This window comes from Anomaloglossus baeobatrachus, unplaced genomic scaffold (genome assembly GCF_048569485.1).
Source record: "Anomaloglossus baeobatrachus isolate aAnoBae1 unplaced genomic scaffold, aAnoBae1.hap1 Scaffold_3439, whole genome shotgun sequence".
Taxonomy (NCBI): domain Eukaryota; kingdom Metazoa; phylum Chordata; class Amphibia; order Anura; family Aromobatidae; genus Anomaloglossus; species Anomaloglossus baeobatrachus.
This window is the reverse complement of record NW_027442807.1, coordinates 1-25643: the sequence shown is the minus strand read 5'-3', so window position 1 is coordinate 25643 and position 25643 is coordinate 1. Positions and strand designations below refer to the sequence as shown.

General features: G+C 46.3%; 16 non-coding genes across 16 annotated transcripts; all 16 read right to left on the bottom strand.

The window, feature by feature from the left end:
• Positions 1 to 1105: 1105 nt before the first annotated feature.
• LOC142272062 (U2 spliceosomal RNA) lies at positions 1106 to 1296 on the bottom strand. The gene has a single exon (XR_012737002.1). It is a non-coding gene; the product is annotated as a U2 spliceosomal RNA (small nuclear RNA).
• Positions 1297 to 2683: 1387 nt separating this feature from the next.
• Positions 2684 to 2874, bottom strand: LOC142272061 (U2 spliceosomal RNA). The gene has a single exon (XR_012737001.1). It is a non-coding gene; the product is annotated as a U2 spliceosomal RNA (small nuclear RNA).
• A 1387-nt stretch (positions 2875 to 4261) lies between these two features.
• LOC142272060 (U2 spliceosomal RNA) lies at positions 4262 to 4452 on the bottom strand. Its single transcript, XR_012737000.1, has one exon. It is a non-coding gene; the product is annotated as a U2 spliceosomal RNA (small nuclear RNA).
• Positions 4453 to 5839: 1387 nt separating this feature from the next.
• On the bottom strand, positions 5840 to 6030 carry LOC142272058 (U2 spliceosomal RNA). The gene has a single exon (XR_012736999.1). It is a non-coding gene; the product is annotated as a U2 spliceosomal RNA (small nuclear RNA).
• Positions 6031 to 7417: 1387 nt separating this feature from the next.
• Positions 7418 to 7608, bottom strand: LOC142272057 (U2 spliceosomal RNA). The gene has a single exon (XR_012736998.1). It is a non-coding gene; the product is annotated as a U2 spliceosomal RNA (small nuclear RNA).
• Positions 7609 to 8995: 1387 nt separating this feature from the next.
• LOC142272056 (U2 spliceosomal RNA) lies at positions 8996 to 9186 on the bottom strand. The gene has a single exon (XR_012736997.1). It is a non-coding gene; the product is annotated as a U2 spliceosomal RNA (small nuclear RNA).
• A 1387-nt stretch (positions 9187 to 10573) lies between these two features.
• On the bottom strand, positions 10574 to 10764 carry LOC142272055 (U2 spliceosomal RNA). Its single transcript, XR_012736996.1, has one exon. It is a non-coding gene; the product is annotated as a U2 spliceosomal RNA (small nuclear RNA).
• Positions 10765 to 12151: 1387 nt separating this feature from the next.
• Positions 12152 to 12342, bottom strand: LOC142272054 (U2 spliceosomal RNA). Its single transcript, XR_012736995.1, has one exon. It is a non-coding gene; the product is annotated as a U2 spliceosomal RNA (small nuclear RNA).
• A 1387-nt stretch (positions 12343 to 13729) lies between these two features.
• LOC142272053 (U2 spliceosomal RNA) lies at positions 13730 to 13920 on the bottom strand. Its single transcript, XR_012736994.1, has one exon. It is a non-coding gene; the product is annotated as a U2 spliceosomal RNA (small nuclear RNA).
• A 1387-nt stretch (positions 13921 to 15307) lies between these two features.
• Positions 15308 to 15498, bottom strand: LOC142272098 (U2 spliceosomal RNA). Its single transcript, XR_012737035.1, has one exon. It is a non-coding gene; the product is annotated as a U2 spliceosomal RNA (small nuclear RNA).
• A 1387-nt stretch (positions 15499 to 16885) lies between these two features.
• LOC142272052 (U2 spliceosomal RNA) lies at positions 16886 to 17076 on the bottom strand. The gene has a single exon (XR_012736993.1). It is a non-coding gene; the product is annotated as a U2 spliceosomal RNA (small nuclear RNA).
• A 1387-nt stretch (positions 17077 to 18463) lies between these two features.
• Positions 18464 to 18654, bottom strand: LOC142272099 (U2 spliceosomal RNA). Its single transcript, XR_012737036.1, has one exon. It is a non-coding gene; the product is annotated as a U2 spliceosomal RNA (small nuclear RNA).
• Positions 18655 to 20041: 1387 nt separating this feature from the next.
• LOC142272087 (U2 spliceosomal RNA) lies at positions 20042 to 20232 on the bottom strand. Its single transcript, XR_012737025.1, has one exon. It is a non-coding gene; the product is annotated as a U2 spliceosomal RNA (small nuclear RNA).
• A 1387-nt stretch (positions 20233 to 21619) lies between these two features.
• Positions 21620 to 21810, bottom strand: LOC142272075 (U2 spliceosomal RNA). Its single transcript, XR_012737014.1, has one exon. It is a non-coding gene; the product is annotated as a U2 spliceosomal RNA (small nuclear RNA).
• A 1387-nt stretch (positions 21811 to 23197) lies between these two features.
• On the bottom strand, positions 23198 to 23388 carry LOC142272063 (U2 spliceosomal RNA). Its single transcript, XR_012737003.1, has one exon. It is a non-coding gene; the product is annotated as a U2 spliceosomal RNA (small nuclear RNA).
• Positions 23389 to 24775: 1387 nt separating this feature from the next.
• LOC142272051 (U2 spliceosomal RNA) lies at positions 24776 to 24966 on the bottom strand. The gene has a single exon (XR_012736992.1). It is a non-coding gene; the product is annotated as a U2 spliceosomal RNA (small nuclear RNA).
• Between the last annotated feature and the right edge of the window lie 677 nt (positions 24967 to 25643).

Sequence of the window (25643 nt, the reverse complement as noted above, 5' to 3'; positions counted from 1 at the left end):
GTTGCCTGACTTTCCGTCACTGCCACCCTTTGCCATCCTTACCCGTAGAAAGCCCTTTCATCATCCCCAAACCCTAATCTTTTCCCTTTCCTTCCCAGCCCCCAAACCCTGCCCTCTGTACCTTTCTCACCACCCGCTTCCCTTCTCCTGTCATCCCCCTACCACCCGGGGAAAAAAGAGATTGCCCCCTCCTTCCACTAGCCCACCCTCCCACCCAAAGAACAACTTCTTCTGCGCAGCTTGTTTTCTAGGCAGCAGCGCTATTGTGATGTCATCGGGGGGCATTGTGACAAGCCGCCAGTGTTCCGTCTCTTCATGTTGTGCACAGTTCAAACGGAAAATACATCAACAGGCAGACTACAGAAAAGCTTACTATCAAAGGTTAGAGGGGGGCTTTCTCAGAGGGCTTTTTACAGTTTTTCTATTCCCAATTAGCCGTTTAAGTGTACTTATTGAAAGTAGTAATTCTTTCATAGGCCGCCCTTTCTTAGTATTTGACGTTCCTTATATTGCGGTATGAGGCTTCGCAGTAGGTTGCAAACATTCATCACCCATGACTGTCCCCAATTGAGCTCAGAAGCTCAATGTCTATCATGACCTCTCTTTTAGAATGTCCAAGAGCAAGCAAACTATTCCTCCAGGAGAGGGCGCCAACAGACTACTAAAGAGATCATCATTACTCAAAGAAAACCCCAAAAACCAATGCATGATAGGAATAAACAGGTAACTTTCTTTGGAGTGGAAGCGGAGAGATCGCACCAGATGCCAATTCTAGATCTTATCACACCTGTGGTCACTGCAGCAGCAGGTGAATCCACTTTGTCCAAAAGGGATCTATTCCATTCAATTACAAATGATCTAGATAAGACAGAGAACTGCAGCACGGGGACATAGCCGAGTTGGTCAGGTTGAGTGGTGATGAGTTTGCTATTTGGATGAATAAAGAAAGTCAAAAGTGTGAAAGATAAAAAACAAAAGGAGGAAGTGTGAAAAGTGAATGGGCCAAATTGAGGTGCATATGAAGACGTATGCTTTCTTCCAATTCATTAAATCGGGCTAATATGAATCAGGTGAATTGAGTTCTGCTTTTGGAAACTGGGTTAAGAAGGGGTGCACCGTTCCTGGAGGTACTGCAATACCAGGTCAATGCGTGGAGTGGACAGAGCAAGCTCTTTTTCCATCTCCCTGTTCTAAAAATCCATTTAATATATGGTCCCCAGATAGGGGACGTATCAGATATTAAACTGATAAGAACAGATACTACACTTGATCTTAGCCAAAAGGCCGAGAAGCGATAACCAGAATTGGTTTGGGCCTCGAGTGGCACCCTGGCCTATGCCGGACACATCTTAGGGAGAGAGAGCGAGAGGGAGACAAACCCACGCCTACACAAGACATTTTGTCACCCAAGCCAACCCTTGAAAAGGCTGCTTTGCAGAGCAAAAACAAGAAGAATGGTGCGTTTTGCAGCCGCCGCCCACTGCAATGAATCTGAATAACTCCTCCTTTAGGGCGCAAGCAACTCCCCTCCCCCTTGCAGTCTTTCCAATTCACGATACAAAAAGACGGACAGGACAGGTTGCCTGACTTTCCGTCACTGCCACCCTTTGCCATCCTTACCCGTAGAAAGCCCTTTCATCATCCCCAAACCCTAATCTTTTCCCTTTCCTTCCCAGCCCCCAAACCCTGCCCTCTGTACCTTTCTCACCACCCGCTTCCCTTCTCCTGTCATCCCCCTACCACCCGGGAAAAAAAGAGATTGCCCCCTCCTTCCACTAGCCCACCCTCCCACCCAAAGAACAACTTCTTCTGCGCAGCTTGTTTTCTAGGCAGCAGCGCTATTGTGATGTCATCGGGGGGCATTGTGACAAGCCGCCAGTGTTCCGTCTCTTCATGTTGTGCACAGTTCAAACGGAAAATACATCAACAGGCAGACTACAGAAAAGCTTACTATCAAAGGTTAGAGGGGGGCTTTCTCAGAGGGCTTTTTACAGTTTTTCTATTCCCAATTAGCCGTTTAAGTGTACTTATTGAAAGTAGTAATTCTTTCATAGGCCGCCCTTTCTTAGTATTTGACGTTCCTTATATTGCGGTATGAGGCTTCGCAGTAGGTTGCAAACATTCATCACCCATGACTGTCCCCAATTGAGCTCAGAAGCTCAATGTCTATCATGACCTCTCTTTTAGAATGTCCAAGAGCAAGCAAACTATTCCTCCAGGAGAGGGCGCCAACAGACTACTAAAGAGATCATCATTACTCAAAGAAAACCCCAAAAACCAATGCATGATAGGAATAAACAGGTAACTTTCTTTGGAGTGGAAGCGGAGAGATCGCACCAGATGCCAATTCTAGATCTTATCACACCTGTGGTCACTGCAGCAGCAGGTGAATCCACTTTGTCCAAAAGGGATCTATTCCATTCAATTGCAAATGATCTAGATAAGACAGAGAACTGCAGCACGGGGACATAGCCGAGTTGGTCAGGTTGAGTGGTGATGAGTTTGCTATTTGGATGAATAAAGAAAGTCAAAAGTGTGAAAGATAAAAAACAAAAGGAGGAAGTGTGAAAAGTGAATGGGCCAAATTGAGGTGCATATGAAGACGTATGCTTTCTTCCAATTCATTAAATCGGGCTAATATGAATCAGGTGAATTGAGTTCTGCTTTTGGAAACTGGGTTAAGAAGGGGTGCACCGTTCCTGGAGGTACTGCAATACCAGGTCAATGCGTGGAGTGGACAGAGCAAGCTCTTTTTCCATCTCCCTGTTCTAAAAATCCATTTAATATATGGTCCCCAGATAGGGGACGTATCAGATATTAAACTGATAAGAACAGATACTACACTTGATCTTAGCCAAAAGGCCGAGAAGCGATAACCAGAATTGGTTTGGGCCTCGAGTGGCACCCTGGCCTATGCCGGACACATCTTAGGGAGAGAGAGCGAGAGGGAGACAAACCCACGCCTACACAAGACATTTTGTCACCCAAGCCAACCCTTGAAAAGGCTGCTTTGCAGAGCAAAAACAAGAAGAATGGTGCGTTTTGCAGCCGCCGCCCACTGCAATGAATCTGAATAACTCCTCCTTTAGGGCGCAAGCAACTCCCCTCCCCCTTGCAGTCTTTCCAATTCACGATACAAAAAGACGGACAGGACAGGTTGCCTGACTTTCCGTCACTGCCACCCTTTGCCATCCTTACCCGTAGAAAGCCCTTTCATCATCCCCAAACCCTAATCTTTTCCCTTTCCTTCCCAGCCCCCAAACCCTGCCCTCTGTACCTTTCTCACCACCCGCTTCCCTTCTCCTGTCATCCCCCTACCACCCGGGAAAAAAAGAGATTGCCCCCTCCTTCCACTAGCCCACCCTCCCACCCAAAGAACAACTTCTTCTGCGCAGCTTGTTTTCTAGGCAGCAGCGCTATTGTGATGTCATCGGGGGGCATTGTGACAAGCCGCCAGTGTTCCGTCTCTTCATGTTGTGCACAGTTCAAACGGAAAATACATCAACAGGCAGACTACAGAAAAGCTTACTATCAAAGGTTAGAGGGGGGCTTTCTCAGAGGGCTTTTTACAGTTTTTCTATTCCCAATTAGCCGTTTAAGTGTACTTATTGAAAGTAGTAATTCTTTCATAGGCCGCCCTTTCTTAGTATTTGACGTTCCTTATATTGCGGTATGAGGCTTCGCAGTAGGTTGCAAACATTCATCACCCATGACTGTCCCCAATTGAGCTCAGAAGCTCAATGTCTATCATGACCTCTCTTTTAGAATGTCCAAGAGCAAGCAAACTATTCCTCCAGGAGAGGGCGCCAACAGACTACTAAAGAGATCATCATTACTCAAAGAAAACCCCAAAAACCAATGCATGATAGGAATAAACAGGTAACTTTCTTTGGAGTGGAAGCGGAGAGATCGCACCAGATGCCAATTCTAGATCTTATCACACCTGTGGTCACTGCAGCAGCAGGTGAATCCACTTTGTCCAAAAGGGATCTATTCCATTCAATTGCAAATGATCTAGATAAGACAGAGAACTGCAGCACGGGGACATAGCCGAGTTGGTCAGGTTGAGTGGTGATGAGTTTGCTATTTGGATGAATAAAGAAAGTCAAAAGTGTGAAAGATAAAAAACAAAAGGAGGAAGTGTGAAAAGTGAATGGGCCAAATTGAGGTGCATATGAAGACGTATGCTTTCTTCCAATTCATTAAATCGGGCTAATATGAATCAGGTGAATTGAGTTCTGCTTTTGGAAACTGGGTTAAGAAGGGGTGCACCGTTCCTGGAGGTACTGCAATACCAGGTCAATGCGTGGAGTGGACAGAGCAAGCTCTTTTTCCATCTCCCTGTTCTAAAAATCCATTTAATATATGGTCCCCAGATAGGGGACGTATCAGATATTAAACTGATAAGAACAGATACTACACTTGATCTTAGCCAAAAGGCCGAGAAGCGATAACCAGAATTGGTTTGGGCCTCGAGTGGCACCCTGGCCTATGCCGGACACATCTTAGGGAGAGAGAGCGAGAGGGAGACAAACCCACGCCTACACAAGACATTTTGTCACCCAAGCCAACCCTTGAAAAGGCTGCTTTGCAGAGCAAAAACAAGAAGAATGGTGCATTTTGCAGCCGCCGCCCACTGCAATGAATCTGAATAACTCCTCCTTTAGGGCGCAAGCAACTCCCCTCCCCCTTGCAGTCTTTCCAATTCACGATACAAAAAGACGGACAGGACAGGTTGCCTGACTTTCCGTCACTGCCACCCTTTGCCATCCTTACCCGTAGAAAGCCCTTTCATCATCCCCAAACCCTAATCTTTTCCCTTTCCTTCCCAGCCCCCAAACCCTGCCCTCTGTACCTTTCTCACCACCCGCTTCCCTTCTCCTGTCATCCCCCTACCACCCGGGAAAAAAAGAGATTGCCCCCTCCTTCCACTAGCCCACCCTCCCACCCAAAGAACAACTTCTTCTGCGCAGCTTGTTTTCTAGGCAGCAGCGCTATTGTGATGTCATCGGGGGGCATTGTGACAAGCCGCCAGTGTTCCGTCTCTTCATGTTGTGCACAGTTCAAACGGAAAATACATCAACAGGCAGACTACAGAAAAGCTTACTATCAAAGGTTAGAGGGGGGCTTTCTCAGAGGGCTTTTTACAGTTTTTCTATTCCCAATTAGCCGTTTAAGTGTACTTATTGAAAGTAGTAATTCTTTCATAGGCCGCCCTTTCTTAGTATTTGACGTTCCTTATATTGCGGTATGAGGCTTCGCAGTAGGTTGCAAACATTCATCACCCATGACTGTCCCCAATTGAGCTCAGAAGCTCAATGTCTATCATGACCTCTCTTTTAGAATGTCCAAGAGCAAGCAAACTATTCCTCCAGGAGAGGGCGCCAACAGACTACTAAAGAGATCATCATTACTCAAAGAAAACCCCAAAAACCAATGCATGATAGGAATAAACAGGTAACTTTCTTTGGAGTGGAAGCGGAGAGATCGCACCAGATGCCAATTCTAGATCTTATCACACCTGTGGTCACTGCAGCAGCAGGTGAATCCACTTTGTCCAAAAGGGATCTATTCCATTCAATTGCAAATGATCTAGATAAGACAGAGAACTGCAGCACGGGGACATAGCCGAGTTGGTCAGGTTGAGTGGTGATGAGTTTGCTATTTGGATGAATAAAGAAAGTCAAAAGTGTGAAAGATAAAAAACAAAAGGAGGAAGTGTGAAAAGTGAATGGGCCAAATTGAGGTGCATATGAAGACGTATGCTTTCTTCCAATTCATTAAATCGGGCTAATATGAATCAGGTGAATTGAGTTCTGCTTTTGGAAACTGGGTTAAGAAGGGGTGCACCGTTCCTGGAGGTACTGCAATACCAGGTCAATGCGTGGAGTGGACAGAGCAAGCTCTTTTTCCATCTCCCTGTTCTAAAAATCCATTTAATATATGGTCCCCAGATAGGGGACGTATCAGATATTAAACTGATAAGAACAGATACTACACTTGATCTTAGCCAAAAGGCCGAGAAGCGATAACCAGAATTGGTTTGGGCCTCGAGTGGCACCCTGGCCTATGCCGGACACATCTTAGGGAGAGAGAGCGAGAGGGAGACAAACCCACGCCTACACAAGACATTTTGTCACCCAAGCCAACCCTTGAAAAGGCTGCTTTGCAGAGCAAAAACAAGAAGAATGGTGCGTTTTGCAGCCGCCGCCCACTGCAATGAATCTGAATAACTCCTCCTTTAGGGCGCAAGCAACTCCCCTCCCCCTTGCAGTCTTTCCAATTCACGATACAAAAAGACGGACAGGACAGGTTGCCTGACTTTCCGTCACTGCCACCCTTTGCCATCCTTACCCGTAGAAAGCCCTTTCATCATCCCCAAACCCTAATCTTTTCCCTTTCCTTCCCAGCCCCCAAACCCTGCCCTCTGTACCTTTCTCACCACCCGCTTCCCTTCTCCTGTCATCCCCCTACCACCCGGGAAAAAAAGAGATTGCCCCCTCCTTCCACTAGCCCACCCTCCCACCCAAAGAACAACTTCTTCTGCGCAGCTTGTTTTCTAGGCAGCAGCGCTATTGTGATGTCATCGGGGGGCATTGTGACAAGCCGCCAGTGTTCCGTCTCTTCATGTTGTGCACAGTTCAAACGGAAAATACATCAACAGGCAGACTACAGAAAAGCTTACTATCAAAGGTTAGAGGGGGGCTTTCTCAGAGGGCTTTTTACAGTTTTTCTATTCCCAATTAGCCGTTTAAGTGTACTTATTGAAAGTAGTAATTCTTTCATAGGCCGCCCTTTCTTAGTATTTGACGTTCCTTATATTGCGGTATGAGGCTTCGCAGTAGGTTGCAAACATTCATCACCCATGACTGTCCCCAATTGAGCTCAGAAGCTCAATGTCTATCATGACCTCTCTTTTAGAATGTCCAAGAGCAAGCAAACTATTCCTCCAGGAGAGGGCGCCAACAGACTACTAAAGAGATCATCATTACTCAAAGAAAACCCCAAAAACCAATGCATGATAGGAATAAACAGGTAACTTTCTTTGGAGTGGAAGCGGAGAGATCGCACCAGATGCCAATTCTAGATCTTATCACACCTGTGGTCACTGCAGCAGCAGGTGAATCCACTTTGTCCAAAAGGGATCTATTCCATTCAATTGCAAATGATCTAGATAAGACAGAGAACTGCAGCACGGGGACATAGCCGAGTTGGTCAGGTTGAGTGGTGATGAGTTTGCTATTTGGATGAATAAAGAAAGTCAAAAGTGTGAAAGATAAAAAACAAAAGGAGGAAGTGTGAAAAGTGAATGGGCCAAATTGAGGTGCATATGAAGACGTATGCTTTCTTCCAATTCATTAAATCGGGCTAATATGAATCAGGTGAATTGAGTTCTGCTTTTGGAAACTGGGTTAAGAAGGGGTGCACCGTTCCTGGAGGTACTGCAATACCAGGTCAATGCGTGGAGTGGACAGAGCAAGCTCTTTTTCCATCTCCCTGTTCTAAAAATCCATTTAATATATGGTCCCCAGATAGGGGACGTATCAGATATTAAACTGATAAGAACAGATACTACACTTGATCTTAGCCAAAAGGCCGAGAAGCGATAACCAGAATTGGTTTGGGCCTCGAGTGGCACCCTGGCCTATGCCGGACACATCTTAGGGAGAGCGAGCGAGAGGGAGACAAACCCACGCCTACACAAGACATTTTGTCACCCAAGCCAACCCTTGAAAAGGCTGCTTTGCAGAGCAAAAACAAGAAGAATGGTGCGTTTTGCAGCCGCCGCCCACTGCAATGAATCTGAATAACTCCTCCTTTAGGGCGCAAGCAACTCCCCTCCCCCTTGCAGTCTTTCCAATTCACGATACAAAAAGACGGACAGGACAGGTTGCCTGACTTTCCGTCACTGCCACCCTTTGCCATCCTTACCCGTAGAAAGCCCTTTCATCATCCCCAAACCCTAATCTTTTCCCTTTCCTTCCCAGCCCCCAAACCCTGCCCTCTGTACCTTTCTCACCACCCGCTTCCCTTCTCCTGTCATCCCCCTACCACCCGGGAAAAAAAGAGATTGCCCCCTCCTTCCACTAGCCCACCCTCCCACCCAAAGAACAACTTCTTCTGCGCAGCTTGTTTTCTAGGCAGCAGCGCTATTGTGATGTCATCGGGGGGCATTGTGACAAGCCGCCAGTGTTCCGTCTCTTCATGTTGTGCACAGTTCAAACGGAAAATACATCAACAGGCAGACTACAGAAAAGCTTACTATCAAAGGTTAGAGGGGGGCTTTCTCAGAGGGCTTTTTACAGTTTTTCTATTCCCAATTAGCCGTTTAAGTGTACTTATTGAAAGTAGTAATTCTTTCATAGGCCGCCCTTTCTTAGTATTTGACGTTCCTTATATTGCGGTATGAGGCTTCGCAGTAGGTTGCAAACATTCATCACCCATGACTGTCCCCAATTGAGCTCAGAAGCTCAATGTCTATCATGACCTCTCTTTTAGAATGTCCAAGAGCAAGCAAACTATTCCTCCAGGAGAGGGCGCCAACAGACTACTAAAGAGATCATCATTACTCAAAGAAAACCCCAAAAACCAATGCATGATAGGAATAAACAGGTAACTTTCTTTGGAGTGGAAGCGGAGAGATCGCACCAGATGCCAATTCTAGATCTTATCACACCTGTGGTCACTGCAGCAGCAGGTGAATCCACTTTGTCCAAAAGGGATCTATTCCATTCAATTGCAAATGATCTAGATAAGACAGAGAACTGCAGCACGGGGACATAGCCGAGTTGGTCAGGTTGAGTGGTGATGAGTTTGCTATTTGGATGAATAAAGAAAGTCAAAAGTGTGAAAGATAAAAAACAAAAGGAGGAAGTGTGAAAAGTGAATGGGCCAAATTGAGGTGCATATGAAGACGTATGCTTTCTTCCAATTCATTAAATTGGGCTAATATGAATCAGGTGAATTGAGTTCTGCTTTTGGAAACTGGGTTAAGAAGGGGTGCACCGTTCCTGGAGGTACTGCAATACCAGGTCAATGCGTGGAGTGGACAGAGCAAGCTCTTTTTCCATCTCCCTGTTCTAAAAATCCATTTAATATATGGTCCCCAGATAGGGGACGTATCAGATATTAAACTGATAAGAACAGATACTACACTTGATCTTAGCCAAAAGGCCGAGAAGCGATAACCAGAATTGGTTTGGGCCTCGAGTGGCACCCTGGCCTATGCCGGACACATCTTAGGGAGAGAGAGCGAGAGGGAGACAAACCCACGCCTACACAAGACATTTTGTCACCCAAGCCAACCCTTGAAAAGGCTGCTTTGCAGAGCAAAAACAAGAAGAATGGTGCGTTTTGCAGCCGCCGCCCACTGCAATGAATCTGAATAACTCCTCCTTTAGGGCGCAAGCAACTCCCCTCCCCCTTGCAGTCTTTCCAATTCACGATACAAAAAGACGGACAGGACAGGTTGCCTGACTTTCCGTCACTGCCACCCTTTGCCATCCTTACCCGTAGAAAGCCCTTTCATCATCCCCAAACCCTAATCTTTTCCCTTTCCTTCCCAGCCCCCAAACCCTGCCCTCTGTACCTTTCTCACCACCCGCTTCCCTTCTCCTGTCATCCCCCTACCACCCGGGAAAAAAAGAGATTGCCCCCTCCTTCCACTAGCCCACCCTCCCACCCAAAGAACAACTTCTTCTGCGCAGCTTGTTTTCTAGGCAGCAGCGCTATTGTGATGTCATCGGGGGGCATTGTGACAAGCCGCCAGTGTTCCGTCTCTTCATGTTGTGCACAGTTCAAACGGAAAATACATCAACAGGCAGACTACAGAAAAGCTTACTATCAAAGGTTAGAGGGGGGCTTTCTCAGAGGGCTTTTTACAGTTTTTCTATTCCCAATTAGCCGTTTAAGTGTACTTATTGAAAGTAGTAATTCTTTCATAGGCCGCCCTTTCTTAGTATTTGACGTTCCTTATATTGCGGTATGAGGCTTCGCAGTAGGTTGCAAACATTCATCACCCATGACTGTCCCCAATTGAGCTCAGAAGCTCAATGTCTATCATGACCTCTCTTTTAGAATGTCCAAGAGCAAGCAAACTATTCCTCCAGGAGAGGGCGCCAACAGACTACTAAAGAGATCATCATTACTCAAAGAAAACCCCAAAAACCAATGCATGATAGGAATAAACAGGTAACTTTCTTTGGAGTGGAAGCGGAGAGATCGCACCAGATGCCAATTCTAGATCTTATCACACCTGTGGTCACTGCAGCAGCAGGTGAATCCACTTTGTCCAAAAGGGATCTATTCCATTCAATTGCAAATGATCTAGATAAGACAGAGAACTGCAGCACGGGGACATAGCCGAGTTGGTCAGGTTGAGTGGTGATGAGTTTGCTATTTGGATGAATAAAGAAAGTCAAAAGTGTGAAAGATAAAAAACAAAAGGAGGAAGTGTGAAAAGTGAATGGGCCAAATTGAGGTGCATATGAAGACGTATGCTTTCTTCCAATTCATTAAATCGGGCTAATATGAATCAGGTGAATTGAGTTCTGCTTTTGGAAACTGGGTTAAGAAGGGGTGCACCGTTCCTGGAGGTACTGCAATACCAGGTCAATGCGTGGAGTGGACAGAGCAAGCTCTTTTTCCATCTCCCTGTTCTAAAAATCCATTTAATATATGGTCCCCAGATAGGGGACGTATCAGATATTAAACTGATAAGAACAGATACTACACTTGATCTTAGCCAAAAGGCCGAGAAGCGATAACCAGAATTGGTTTGGGCCTCGAGTGGCACCCTGGCCTATGCCGGACACATCTTAGGGAGAGAGAGCGAGAGGGAGACAAACCCACGCCTACACAAGACATTTTGTCACCCAAGCCAACCCTTGAAAAGGCTGCTTTGCAGAGCAAAAACAAGAAGAATGGTGCGTTTTGCAGCCGCCGCCCACTGCAATGAATCTGAATAACTCCTCCTTTAGGGCGCAAGCAACTCCCCTCCCCCTTGCAGTCTTTCCAATTCACGATACAAAAAGACGGACAGGACAGGTTGCCTGACTTTCCGTCACTGCCACCCTTTGCCATCCTTACCCGTAGAAAGCCCTTTCATCATCCCCAAACCCTAATCTTTTCCCTTTCCTTCCCAGCCCCCAAACCCTGCCCTCTGTACCTTTCTCACCACCCGCTTCCCTTCTCCTGTCATCCCCCTACCACCCGGGAAAAAAAGAGATTGCCCCCTCCTTCCACTAGCCCACCCTCCCACCCAAAGAACAACTTCTTCTGCGCAGCTTGTTTTCTAGGCAGCAGCGCTATTGTGATGTCATCGGGGGGCATTGTGACAAGCCGCCAGTGTTCCGTCTCTTCATGTTGTGCACAGTTCAAACGGAAAATACATCAACAGGCAGACTACAGAAAAGCTTACTATCAAAGGTTAGAGGGGGGCTTTCTCAGAGGGCTTTTTACAGTTTTTCTATTCCCAATTAGCCGTTTCAGTGTACTTATTGAAAGTAGTAATTCTTTCATAGGCCGCCCTTTCTTAGTATTTGACGTTCCTTATATTGCGGTATGAGGCTTCGCAGTAGGTTGCAAACATTCATCACCCATGACTGTCCCCAATTGAGCTCAGAAGCTCAATGTCTATCATGACCTCTCTTTTAGAATGTCCAAGAGCAAGCAAACTATTCCTCCAGGAGAGGGCGCCAACAGACTACTAAAGAGATCATCATTACTCAAAGAAAACCCCAAAAACCAATGCATGATAGGAATAAACAGGTAACTTTCTTTGGAGTGGAAGCGGAGAGATCGCACCAGATGCCAATTCTAGATCTTATCACACCTGTGGTCACTGCAGCAGCAGGTGAATCCACTTTGTCCAAAAGGGATCTATTCCATTCAATTGCAAATGATCTAGATAAGACAGAGAACTGCAGCACGGGGACATAGCCGAGTTGGTCAGGTTGAGTGGTGATGAGTTTGCTATTTGGATGAATAAAGAAAGTCAAAAGTGTGAAAGATAAAAAACAAAAGGAGGAAGTGTGAAAAGTGAATGGGCCAAATTGAGGTGCATATGAAGACGTATGCTTTCTTCCAATTCATTAAATCGGGCTAATATGAATCAGGTGAATTGAGTTCTGCTTTTGGAAACTGGGTTAAGAAGGGGTGCACCGTTCCTGGAGGTACTGCAATACCAGGTCAATGCGTGGAGTGGACAGAGCAAGCTCTTTTTCCATCTCCCTGTTCTAAAAATCCATTTAATATATGGTCCCCAGATAGGGGACGTATCAGATATTAAACTGATAAGAACAGATACTACACTTGATCTTAGCCAAAAGGCCGAGAAGCGATAACCAGAATTGGTTTGGGCCTCGAGTGGCACCCTGGCCTATGCCGGACACATCTTAGGGAGAGAGAGCGAGAGGGAGACAAACCCACGCCTACACAAGACATTTTGTCACCCAAGCCAACCCTTGAAAAGGCTGCTTTGCAGAGCAAAAACAAGAAGAATGGTGCGTTTTGCAGCCGCCGCCCACTGCAATGAATCTGAATAACTCCTCCTTTAGGGCGCAAGCAACTCCCCTCCCCCTTGCAGTCTTTCCAATTCACGATACAAAAAGACGGACAGGACAGGTTGCCTGACTTTCCGTCACTGCCACCCTTTGCCATCCTTACCCGTAGAAAGCCCTTTCATCATCCCCAAACCCTAATCTTTTCCCTTTCCTTCCCAGCCCCCAAACCCTGCCCTCTGTACCTTTCTCACCACCCGCTTCCCTTCTCCTGTCATCCCCCTACCACCCGGGAAAAAAAGAGATTGCCCCCTCCTTCCACTAGCCCACCCTCCCACCCAAAGAACAACTTCTTCTGCGCAGCTTGTTTTCTAGGCAGCAGCGCTATTGTGATGTCATCGGGGGGCATTGTGACAAGCCGCCAGTGTTCCGTCTCTTCATGTTGTGCACAGTTCAAACGGAAAATACATCAACAGGCAGACTACAGAAAAGCTTACTATCAAAGGTTAGAGGGGGGCTTTCTCAGAGGGCTTTTTACAGTTTTTCTATTCCCAATTAGCCGTTTAAGTGTACTTATTGAAAGTAGTAATTCTTTCATAGGCCGCCCTTTCTTAGTATTTGACGTTCCTTATATTGCGGTATGAGGCTTCGCAGTAGGTTGCAAACATTCATCACCCATGACTGTCCCCAATTGAGCTCAGAAGCTCAATGTCTATCATGACCTCTCTTTTAGAATGTCCAAGAGCAAGCAAACTATTCCTCCAGGAGAGGGCGCCAACAGACTACTAAAGAGATCATCATTACTCAAAGAAAACCCCAAAAACCAATGCATGATAGGAATAAACAGGTAACTTTCTTTGGAGTGGAAGCGGAGAGATCGCACCAGATGCCAATTCTAGATCTTATCACACCTGTGGTCACTGCAGCAGCAGGTGAATCCACTTTGTCCAAAAGGGATCTATTCCATTCAATTGCAAATGATCTAGATAAGACAGAGAACTGCAGCACGGGGACATAGCCGAGTTGGTCAGGTTGAGTGGTGATGAGTTTGCTATTTGGATGAATAAAGAAAGTCAAAAGTGTGAAAGATAAAAAACAAAAGGAGGAAGTGTGAAAAGTGAATGGGCCAAATTGAGGTGCATATGAAGACGTATGCTTTCTTCCAATTCATTAAATCGGGCTAATATGAATCAGGTGAATTGAGTTCTGCTTTTGGAAACTGGGTTAAGAAGGGGTGCACCGTTCCTGGAGGTACTGCAATACCAGGTCAATGCGTGGAGTGGACAGAGCAAGCTCTTTTTCCATCTCCCTGTTCTAAAAATCCATTTAATATATGGTCCCCAGATAGGGGACGTATCAGATATTAAACTGATAAGAACAGATACTACACTTGATCTTAGCCAAAAGGCCGAGAAGCGATAACCAGAATTGGTTTGGGCCTCGAGTGGCACCCTGGCCTATGCCGGACACATCTTAGGGAGAGAGAGCGAGAGGGAGACAAACCCACGCCTACACAAGACATTTTGTCACCCAAGCCAACCCTTGAAAAGGCTGCTTTGCAGAGCAAAAACAAGAAGAATGGTGCGTTTTGCAGCCGCCGCCCACTGCAATGAATCTGAATAACTCCTCCTTTAGGGTGCAAGCAACTCCCCTCCCCCTTGCAGTCTTTCCAATTCACGATACAAAAAGACGGACAGGACAGGTTGCCTGACTTTCCGTCACTGCCACCCTTTGCCATCCTTACCCGTAGAAAGCCCTTTCATCATCCCCAAACCCTAATCTTTTCCCTTTCCTTCCCAGCCCCCAAACCCTGCCCTCTGTACCTTTCTCACCACCCGCTTCCCTTCTCCTGTCATCCCCCTACCACCCGGGAAAAAAAGAGATTGCCCCCTCCTTCCACTAGCCCACCCTCCCACCCAAAGAACAACTTCTTCTGCGCAGCTTGTTTTCTAGGCAGCAGCGCTATTGTGATGTCATCGGGGGGCATTGTGACAAGCCGCCAGTGTTCCGTCTCTTCATGTTGTGCACAGTTCAAACGGAAAATACATCAACAGGCAGACTACAGAAAAGCTTACTATCAAAGGTTAGAGGGGGGCTTTCTCAGAGGGCTTTTTACAGTTTTTCTATTCCCAATTAGCCGTTTAAGTGTACTTATTGAAAGTAGTAATTCTTTCATAGGCCGCCCTTTCTTAGTATTTGACGTTCCTTATATTGCGGTATGAGGCTTCGCAGTAGGTTGCAAACATTCATCACCCATGACTGTCCCCAATTGAGCTCAGAAGCTCAATGTCTATCATGACCTCTCTTTTAGAATGTCCAAGAGCAAGCAAACTATTCCTCCAGGAGAGGGCGCCAACAGACTACTAAAGAGATCATCATTACTCAAAGAAAACCCCAAAAACCAATGCATGATAGGAATAAACAGGTAACTTTCTTTGGAGTGGAAGCGGAGAGATCGCACCAGATGCCAATTCTAGATCTTATCACACCTGTGGTCACTGCAGCAGCAGGTGAATCCACTTTGTCCAAAAGGGATCTATTCCATTCAATTGCAAATGATCTAGATAAGACAGAGAACTGCAGCACGGGGACATAGCCGAGTTGGTCAGGTTGAGTGGTGATGAGTTTGCTATTTGGATGAATAAAGAAAGTCAAAAGTGTGAAAGATAAAAAACAAAAGGAGGAAGTGTGAAAAGTGAATGGGCCAAATTGAGGTGCATATGAAGACGTATGCTTTCTTCCAATTCATTAAATCGGGCTAATATGAATCAGGTGAATTGAGTTCTGCTTTTGGAAACTGGGTTAAGAAGGGGTGCACCGTTCCTGGAGGTACTGCAATACCAGGTCAATGTGTGGAGTGGACAGAGCAAGCTCTTTTTCCATCTCCCTGTTCTAAAAATCCATTTAATATATGGTCCCCAGATAGGGGACGTATCAGATATTAAACTGATAAGAACAGATACTACACTTGATCTTAGCCAAAAGGCCGAGAAGCGATAACCAGAATTGGTTTGGGCCTCGAGTGGCACCCTGGCCTATGCCGGACACATCTTAGGGAGAGAGAGCGAGAGGGAGACAAACCCACGCCTACACAAGACATTTTGTCACCCAAGCCAACCCTTGAAAAGGCTGCTTTGCAGAGCAAAAACAAGAAGAATGGTGCGTTTTGCAGCCGCCGCCCACTGCAATGAATCTGAATAACTCCTCCTTTAGGGCGCAAGCAACTCCCCTCCCCCTTGCAGTCTTTCCAATTCACGATACAAAAAGACGGACAGGACAGGTTGCCTGACTTTCCGTCACTGCCACCCTTTGCCATCCTTACCCGTAGAAAGCCCTTTCATCATCCCCAAACCCTAATCTTTTCCCTTTCCTTCCCAGCCCCCAAACCCTGCCCTCTGTACCTTTCTCACCACCCGCTTCCCTTCTCCTGTCATCCCCCTACCACCCGGGAAAAAAAGAGATTGCCCCCTCCTTCCACTAGCCCACCCTCCCACCCAAAGAACAACTTCTTCTGCGCAGCTTGTTTTCTAGGCAGCAGCGCTATTGTGATGTCATCGGGGGGCATTGTGACAAGCCGCCAGTGTTCCGTCTCTTCATGTTGTGCACAGTTCAAACGGAAAATACATCAACAGGCAGACTACAGAAAAGCTTACTATCAAAGGTTAGAGGGGGGCTTTCTCAGAGGGCTTTTTACAGTTTTTCTATTCCCAATTAGCCGTTTAAGTGTACTTATTGAAAGTAGTAATTCTTTCATAGGCCGCCCTTTCTTAGTATTTGACGTTCCTTATATTGCGGTATGAGGCTTCGCAGTAGGTTGCAAACATTCATCACCCATGACTGTCCCCAATTGAGCTCAGAAGCTCAATGTCTATCATGACCTCTCTTTTAGAATGTCCAAGAGCAAGCAAACTATTCCTCCAGGAGAGGGCGCCAACAGACTACTAAAGAGATCATCATTACTCAAAGAAAACCCCAAAAACCAATGCATGATAGGAATAAACAGGTAACTTTCTTTGGAGTGGAAGCGGAGAGATCGCACCAGATGCCAATTCTAGATCTTATCACACCTGTGGTCACTGCAGCAGCAGGTGAATCCACTTTGTCCAAAAGGGATCTATTCCATTCAATTGCAAATGATCTAGATAAGACAGAGAACTGCAGCACGGGGACATAGCCGAGTTGGTCAGGTTGAGTGGTGATGAGTTTGCTATTTGGATGAATAAAGAAAGTCAAAAGTGTGAAAGATAAAAAACAAAAGGAGGAAGTGTGAAAAGTGAATGGGCCAAATTGAGGTGCATATGAAGACGTATGCTTTCTTCCAATTCATTAAATCGGGCTAATATGAATCAGGTGAATTGAGTTCTGCTTTTGGAAACTGGGTTAAGAAGGGGTGCACCGTTCCTGGAGGTACTGCAATACCAGGTCAATGCGTGGAGTGGACAGAGCAAGCTCTTTTTCCATCTCCCTGTTCTAAAAATCCATTTAATATATGGTCCCCAGATAGGGGACGTATCAGATATTAAACTGATAAGAACAGATACTACACTTGATCTTAGCCAAAAGGCCGAGAAGCGATAACCAGAATTGGTTTGGGCCTCGAGTGGCACCCTGGCCTATGCCGGACACATCTTAGGGAGAGAGAGCGAGAGGGAGACAAACCCACGCCTACACAAGACATTTTGTCACCCAAGCCAACCCTTGAAAAGGCTGCTTTGCAGAGCAAAAACAAGAAGAATGGTGCGTTTTGCAGCCGCCGCCCACTGCAATGAATCTGAATAACTCCTCCTTTAGGGCGCAAGCAACTCCCCTCCCCCTTCCAGTCTTTCCAATTCACGATACAAAAAGACGGACAGGACAGGTTGCCTGACTTTCCGTCACTGCCACCCTTTGCCATCCTTACCCGTAGAAAGCCCTTTCATCATCCCCAAACCCTAATCTTTTCCCTTTCCTTCCCAGCCCCCAAACCCTGCCCTCTGTACCTTTCTCACCACCCGCTTCCCTTCTCCTGTCATCCCCCTACCACCCGGGAAAAAAAGAGATTGCCCCCTCCTTCCACTAGCCCACCCTCCCACCCAAAGAACAACTTCTTCTGCGCAGCTTGTTTTCTAGGCAGCAGCGCTATTGTGATGTCATCGGGGGGCATTGTGACAAGCCGCCAGTGTTCCGTCTCTTCATGTTGTGCACAGTTCAAACGGAAAATACATCAACAGGCAGACTACAGAAAAGCTTACTATCAAAGGTTAGAGGGGGGCTTTCTCAGAGGGCTTTTTACAGTTTTTCTATTCCCAATTAGCCGTTTAAGTGTACTTATTGAAAGTAGTAATTCTTTCATAGGCCGCCCTTTCTTAGTATTTGACGTTCCTTATATTGCGGTATGAGGCTTCGCAGTAGGTTGCAAACATTCATCACCCATGACTGTCCCCAATTGAGCTCAGAAGCTCAATGTCTATCATGACCTCTCTTTTAGAATGTCCAAGAGCAAGCAAACTATTCCTCCAGGAGAGGGCGCCAACAGACTACTAAAGAGATCATCATTACTCAAAGAAAACCCCAAAAACCAATGCATGATAGGAATAAACAGGTAACTTTCTTTGGAGTGGAAGCGGAGAGATCGCACCAGATGCCAATTCTAGATCTTATCACACCTGTGGTCACTGCAGCAGCAGGTGAATCCACTTTGTCCAAAAGGGATCTATTCCATTCAATTGCAAATGATCTAGATAAGACAGAGAACTGCAGCACGGGGACATAGCCGAGTTGGTCAGGTTGAGTGGTGATGAGTTTGCTATTTGGATGAATAAAGAAAGTCAAAAGTGTGAAAGATAAAAAACAAAAGGAGGAAGTGTGAAAAGTGAATGGGCCAAATTGAGGTGCATATGAAGACGTATGCTTTCTTCCAATTCATTAAATCGGGCTAATATGAATCAGGTGAATTGAGTTCTGCTTTTGGAAACTGGGTTAAGAAGGGGTGCACCGTTCCTGGAGGTACTGCAATACCAGGTCAATGCGTGGAGTGGACAGAGCAAGCTCTTTTTCCATCTCCCTGTTCTAAAAATCCATTTAATATATGGTCCCCAGATAGGGGACGTATCAGATATTAAACTGATAAGAACAGATACTACACTTGATCTTAGCCAAAAGGCCGAGAAGCGATAACCAGAATTGGTTTGGGCCTCGAGTGGCACCCTGGCCTATGCCGGACACATCTTAGGGAGAGAGAGCGAGAGGGAGACAAACCCACGCCTACACAAGACATTTTGTCACCCAAGCCAACCCTTGAAAAGGCTGCTTTGCAGAGCAAAAACAAGAAGAATGGTGCGTTTTGCAGCCGCCGCCCACTGCAATGAATCTGAATAACTCCTCCTTTAGGGCGCAAGCAACTCCCCTCCCCCTTGCAGTCTTTCCAATTCACGATACAAAAAGACGGACAGGACAGGTTGCCTGACTTTCCGTCACTGCCACCCTTTGCCATCCTTACCCGTAGAAAGCCCTTTCATCATCCCCAAACCCTAATCTTTTCCCTTTCCTTCCCAGCCCCCAAACCCTGCCCTCTGTACCTTTCTCACCACCCGCTTCCCTTCTCCTGTCATCCCCCTACCACCCGGGAAAAAAAGAGATTGCCCCCTCCTTCCACTAGCCCACCCTCCCACCCAAAGAACAACTTCTTCTGCGCAGCTTGTTTTCTAGGCAGCAGCGCTATTGTGATGTCATCGGGGGGCATTGTGACAAGCCGCCAGTGTTCCGTCTCTTCATGTTGTGCACAGTTCAAACGGAAAATACATCAACAGGCAGACTACAGAAAAGCTTACTATCAAAGGTTAGAGGGGGGCTTTCTCAGAGGGCTTTTTACAGTTTTTCTATTCCCAATTAGCCGTTTAAGTGTACTTATTGAAAGTAGTAATTCTTTCATAGGCCGCCCTTTCTTAGTATTTGACGTTCCTTATATTGCGGTATGAGGCTTCGCAGTAGGTTGCAAACATTCATCACCCATGACTGTCCCCAATTGAGCTCAGAAGCTCAATGTCTATCATGACCTCTCTTTTAGAATGTCCAAGAGCAAGCAAACTATTCCTCCAGGAGAGGGCGCCAACAGACTACTAAAGAGATCATCATTACTCAAAGAAAACCCCAAAAACCAATGCATGATAGGAATAAACAGGTAACTTTCTTTGGAGTGGAAGCGGAGAGATCGCACCAGATGCCAATTCTAGATCTTATCACACCTGTGGTCACTGCAGCAGCAGGTGAATCCACTTTGTCCAAAAGGGATCTATTCCATTCAATTGCAAATGATCTAGATAAGACAGAGAACTGCAGCACGGGGACATAGCCGAGTTGGTCAGGTTGAGTGGTGATGAGTTTGCTATTTGGATGAATAAAGAAAGTCAAAAGTGTGAAAGATAAAAAACAAAAGGAGGAAGTGTGAAAAGTGAATGGGCCAAATTGAGGTGCATATGAAGACGTATGCTTTCTTCCAATTCATTAAATCGGGCTAATATGAATCAGGTGAATTGAGTTCTGCTTTTGGAAACTGGGTTAAGAAGGGGTGCACCGTTCCTGGAGGTACTGCAATACCAGGTCAATGCGTGGAGTGGACAGAGCAAGCTCTTTTTCCATCTCCCTGTTCTAAAAATCCATTTAATATATGGTCCCCAGATAGGGGACGTATCAGATATTAAACTGATAAGAACAGATACTACACTTGATCTTAGCCAAAAGGCCGAGAAGCGATAACCAGAATTGGTTTGGGCCTCGAGTGGCACCCTGGCCTATGCCGGACACATCTTAGGGAGAGAGAGCGAGAGGGAGACAAACCCACGCCTACACAAGACATTTTGTCACCCAAGCCAACCCTTGAAAAGGCTGCTTTGCAGAGCAAAAACAAGAAGAATGGTGCGTTTTGCAGCCGCCGCCCACTGCAATGAATCTGAATAACTCCTCCTTTAGGGCGCAAGCAACTCCCCTCCCCCTTGCAGTCTTTCCAATTCACGATACAAAAAGACGGACAGGACAGGTTGCCTGACTTTCCGTCACTGCCACCCTTTGCCATCCTTACCCGTAGAAAGCCCTTTCATCATCCCCAAACCCTAATCTTTTCCCTTTCCTTCCCAGCCCCCAAACCCTGCCCTCTGTACCTTTCTCACCACCCGCTTCCCTTCTCCTGTCATCCCCCTACCACCCGGGAAAAAAAGAGATTGCCCCCTCCTTCCACTAGCCCACCCTCCCACCCAAAGAACAACTTCTTCTGCGCAGCTTGTTTTCTAGGCAGCAGCGCTATTGTGATGTCATCGGGGGGCATTGTGACAAGCCGCCAGTGTTCCGTCTCTTCATGTTGTGCACAGTTCAAACGGAAAATACATCAACAGGCAGACTACAGAAAAGCTTACTATCAAAGGTTAGAGGGGGGCTTTCTCAGAGGGCTTTTTACAGTTTTTCTATTCCCAATTAGCCGTTTAAGTGTACTTATTGAAAGTAGTAATTCTTTCATAGGCCGCCCTTTCTTAGTATTTGACGTTCCTTATATTGCGGTATGAGGCTTCGCAGTAGGTTGCAAACATTCATCACCCATGACTGTCCCCAATTGAGCTCAGAAGCTCAATGTCTATCATGACCTCTCTTTTAGAATGTCCAAGAGCAAGCAAACTATTCCTCCAGGAGAGGGCGCCAACAGACTACTAAAGAGATCATCATTACTCAAAGAAAACCCCAAAAACCAATGCATGATAGGAATAAACAGGTAACTTTCTTTGGAGTGGAAGCGGAGAGATCGCACCAGATGCCAATTCTAGATCTTATCACACCTGTGGTCACTGCAGCAGCAGGTGAATCCACTTTGTCCAAAAGGGATCTATTCCATTCAATTGCAAATGATCTAGATAAGACAGAGAACTGCAGCACGGGGACATAGCCGAGTTGGTCAGGTTGAGTGGTGATGAGTTTGCTATTTGGATGAATAAAGAAAGTCAAAAGTGTGAAAGATAAAAAACAAAAGGAGGAAGTGTGAAAAGTGAATGGGCCAAATTGAGGTGCATATGAAGACGTATGCTTTCTTCCAATTCATTAAATCGGGCTAATATGAATCAGGTGAATTGAGTTCTGCTTTTGGAAACTGGGTTAAGAAGGGGTGCACCGTTCCTGGAGGTACTGCAATACCAGGTCAATGCGTGGAGTGGACAGAGCAAGCTCTTTTTCCATCTCCCTGTTCTAAAAATCCATTTAATATATGGTCCCCAGATAGGGGACGTATCAGATATTAAACTGATAAGAACAGATACTACACTTGATCTTAGCCAAAAGGCCGAGAAGCGATAACCAGAATTGGTTTGGGCCTCGAGTGGCACCCTGGCCTATGCCGGACACATCTTAGGGAGAGAGAGTGAGAGGGAGACAAACCCACGCCTACACAAGACATTTTGTCACCCAAGCCAACCCTTGAAAAGGCTGCTTTGCAGAGCAAAAACAAGAAGAATGGTGCGTTTTGCAGCCGCCGCCCACTGCAATGAATCTGAATAACTCCTCCTTTAGGGCGCAAGCAACTCCCCTCCCCCTTGCAGTCTTTCCAATTCACGATACAAAAAGACGGACAGGACAGGTTGCCTGACTTTCCGTCACTGCCACCCTTTGCCATCCTTACCCGTAGAAAGCCCTTTCATCATCCCCAAACCCTAATCTTTTCCCTTTCCTTCCCAGCCCCCAAACCCTGCCCTCTGTACCTTTCTCACCACCCGCTTCCCTTCTCCTGTCATCCCCCTACCACCCGGGAAAAAAAGAGATTGCCCCCTCCTTCCACTAGCCCACCCTCCCACCCAAAGAACAACTTCTTCTGCGCAGCTTGTTTTCTAGGCAGCAGCGCTATTGTGATGTCATCGGGGGGCATTGTGACAAGCCGCCAGTGTTCCGTCTCTTCATGTTGTGCACAGTTCAAACGGAAAATACATCAACAGGCAGACTACAGAAAAGCTTACTATCAAAGGTTAGAGGGGGGCTTTCTCAGAGGGCTTTTTACAGTTTTTCTATTCCCAATTAGCCGTTTAAGTGTACTTATTGAAAGTAGTAATTCTTTCATAGGCCGCCCTTTCTTAGTATTTGACGTTCCTTATATTGCGGTATGAGGCTTCGCAGTAGGTTGCAAACATTCATCACCCATGACTGTCCCCAATTGAGCTCAGAAGCTCAATGTCTATCATGACCTCTCTTTTAGAATGTCCAAGAGCAAGCAAACTATTCCTCCAGGAGAGGGCGCCAACAGACTACTAAAGAGATCATCATTACTCAAAGAAAACCCCAAAAACCAATGCATGATAGGAATAAACAGGTAACTTTCTTTGGAGTGGAAGCGGAGAGATCGCACCAGATGCCAATTCTAGATCTTATCACACCTGTGGTCACTGCAGCAGCAGGTGAATCCACTTTGTCCAAAAGGGATCTATTCCATTCAATTGCAAATGATCTAGATAAGACAGAGAACTGCAGCACGGGGACATAGCCGAGTTGGTCAGGTTGAGTGGTGATGAGTTTGCTATTTGGATGAATAAAGAAAGTCAAAAGTGTGAAAGATAAAAAACAAAAGGAGGAAGTGTGAAAAGTGAATGGGCCAAATTGAGGTGCATATGAAGACGTATGCTTTCTTCCAATTCATTAAATCGGGCTAATATGAATCAGGTGAATTGAGTTCTGCTTTTGGAAACTGGGTTAAGAAGGGGTGCACCGTTCCTGGAGGTACTGCAATACCAGGTCAATGCGTGGAGTGGACAGAGCAAGCTCTTTTTCCATCTCCCTGTTCTAAAAATCCATTTAATATATGGTCCCCAGATAGGGGACGTATCAGATATTAAACTGATAAGAACAGATACTACACTTGATCTTAGCCAAAAGGCCGAGAAGCGATAACCAGAATTGGTTTGGGCCTCGAGTGGCACCCTGGCCTATGCCGGACACATCTTAGGGAGAGAGAGCGAGAGGGAGACAAACCCACGCCTACACAAGACATTTTGTCACCCAAGCCAACCCTTGAAAAGGCTGCTTTGCAGAGCAAAAACAAGAAGAATGGTGCGTTTTGCAGCCGCCGCCCACTGCAATGAATCTGAATAACTCCTCCTTTAGGGCGCAAGCAACTCCCCTCCCCCTTGCAGTCTTTCCAATTCACGATACAAAAAGACGGACAGGACAGGTTGCCTGACTTTCCGTCACTGCCACCCTTTGCCATCCTTACCCGTAGAAAGCCCTTTCATCATCCCCAAACCCTAATCTTTTCCCTTTCCTTCCCAGCCCCCAAACCCTGCCCTCTGTACCTTTCTCACCACCCGCTTCCCTTCTCCTGTCATCCCCCTACCACCCGGGAAAAAAAGAGATTGCCCCCTCCTTCCACTAGCCCACCCTCCCACCCAAAGAACAACTTCTTCTGCGCAGCTTGTTTTCTAGGCAGCAGCGCTATTGTGATGTCATCGGGGGGCATTGTGACAAGCCGCCAGTGTTCCGTCTCTTCATGTTGTGCACAGTTCAAACGGAAAATACATCAACAGGCAGACTACAGAAAAGCTTACTATCAAAGGTTAGAGGGGGGCTTTCTCAGAGGGCTTTTTACAGTTTTTCTATTCCCAATTAGCCGTTTAAGTGTACTTATTGAAAGTAGTAATTCTTTCATAGGCCGCCCTTTCTTAGTATTTGACGTTCCTTATATTGCGGTATGAGGCTTCGCAGTAGGTTGCAAACATTCATCACCCATGACTGTCCCCAATTGAGCTCAGAAGCTCAATGTCTATCATGACCTCTCTTTTAGAATGTCCAAGAGCAAGCAAACTATTCCTCCAGGAGAGGGCGCCAACAGACTACTAAAGAGATCATCATTACTCAAAGAAAACCCCAAAAACCAATGCATGATAGGAATAAACAGGTAACTTTCTTTGGAGTGGAAGCGGAGAGATCGCACCAGATGCCAATTCTAGATCTTATCACACCTGTGGTCACTGCAGCAGCAGGTGAATCCACTTTGTCCAAAAGGGATCTATTCCATTCAATTGCAAATGATCTAGATAAGACAGAGAACTGCAGCACGGGGACATAGCCGAGTTGGTCAGGTTGAGTGGTGATGAGTTTGCTATTTGGATGAATAAAGAAAGTCAAAAGTGTGAAAGATAAAAAACAAAAGGAGGAAGTGTGAAAAGTGAATGGGCCAAATTGAGGTGCATATGAAGACGTATGCTTTCTTCCAATTCATTAAATCGGGCTAATATGAATCAGGTGAATTGAGTTCTGCTTTTGGAAACTGGGTTAAGAAGGGGTGCACCGTTCCTGGAGGTACTGCAATACCAGGTCAATGCGTGGAGTGGACAGAGCAAGCTCTTTTTCCATCTCCCTGTTCTAAAAATCCATTTAATATATGGTCCCCAGATAGGGGACGTATCAGATATTAAACTGATAAGAACAGATACTACACTTGATCTTAGCCAAAAGGCCGAGAAGCGATAACCAGAATTGGTTTGGGCCTCGAGTGGCACCCTGGCCTATGCCGGACACATCTTAGGGAGAGAGAGCGAGAGGGAGACAAACCCACGCCTACACAAGACATTTTGTCACCCAAGCCAACCCTTGAAAAGGCTGCTTTGCAGAGCAAAAACAAGAAGAATGGTGCGTTTTGCAGCCGCCGCCCACTGCAATGAATCTGAATAACTCCTCCTTTAGGGCGCAAGCAACTCCCCTCCCCCTTGCAGTCTTTCCAATTCACGATACAAAAAGACGGACAGGACAGGTTGCCTGACTTTCCGTCACTGCCACCCTTTGCCATCCTTACCCGTAGAAAGCCCTTTCATCATCCCCAAACCCTAATCTTTTCCCTTTCCTTCCCAGCCCCCAAACCCTGCCCTCTGTACCTTTCTCACCACCCGCTTCCCTTCTCCTGTCATCCCCCTACCACCCGGGAAAAAAAGAGATTGCCCCCTCCTTCCACTAGCCCACCCTCCCACCCAAAGAACAACTTCTTCTGCGCAGCTTGTTTTCTAGGCAGCAGCGCTATTGTGATGTCATCGGGGGGCATTGTGACAAGCCGCCAGTGTTCCGTCTCTTCATGTTGTGCACAGTTCAAACGGAAAATACATCAACAGGCAGACTACAGAAAAGCTTACTATCAAAGGTTAGAGGGGGGCT